General features: G+C 44.6%; 1 non-coding gene across 1 annotated transcript in view; it reads left to right on the forward strand.

The window, feature by feature from the left end:
• Window positions 1-386: 386 nt before the first annotated feature.
• LOC131147270 (5.8S ribosomal RNA) overlaps window positions 387-507 on the forward strand; it is a 154-nt gene continuing 33 nt past the window's right edge. The window contains exon 1 of the ribosomal RNA XR_009134663.1: window positions 387-507. This exon is cut by the window's right edge and continues 33 nt beyond it. This is a non-coding gene — a ribosomal RNA (5.8S ribosomal RNA).

A 507-nucleotide genomic window follows, 5' to 3' on the forward strand; every position in this document is an offset into this window, starting at 1 on the left:
ACGATGACGTGGGCAGTTCGCTGCCAGCGACGTCTCAAGAAGTCCACTGAACCTTATCATTTAGAGGAAGGAGAAGTCGTAACAAGGTTTTCGTAGGTGAACCTGCGGAAGGATCATTGTCAAAACTTGCAAAAGAATGACCCGCGAACATGTTATTTACATAGTGGTGATTGCTTCATGCTCACCTCACCCTTGTCGATTTGAACATTGCAACGCAGGTGTTCCCCATTTTTTATTGAATGGGAAATCATGTTTGTTTGCATGCTCATTTCGATGAGTTTCACAATAACCCGGGTGCGGCATGCGCCAAGGAATTGAAATGAAAGAACATTCTCTTGTTGCCTCGTTTACGGTGCAATGGGATGTGTTTATTTTTGAACCATAATGACTCTCGGCAACGGATATCTCAGCTCTTGTCGATGAAGAACGCAGCAAAATGCAATACTTGGTGTGAATTACAGAATCCCGTGAATCATCGAGTCTTGGAACGCAAGTTGCACCCGAAGC

This window comes from Malania oleifera, chromosome 1, assembly GCF_029873635.1.
Source record: "Malania oleifera isolate guangnan ecotype guangnan chromosome 1, ASM2987363v1, whole genome shotgun sequence".
NCBI lineage: Eukaryota > Viridiplantae > Streptophyta > Magnoliopsida > Santalales > Ximeniaceae > Malania > Malania oleifera.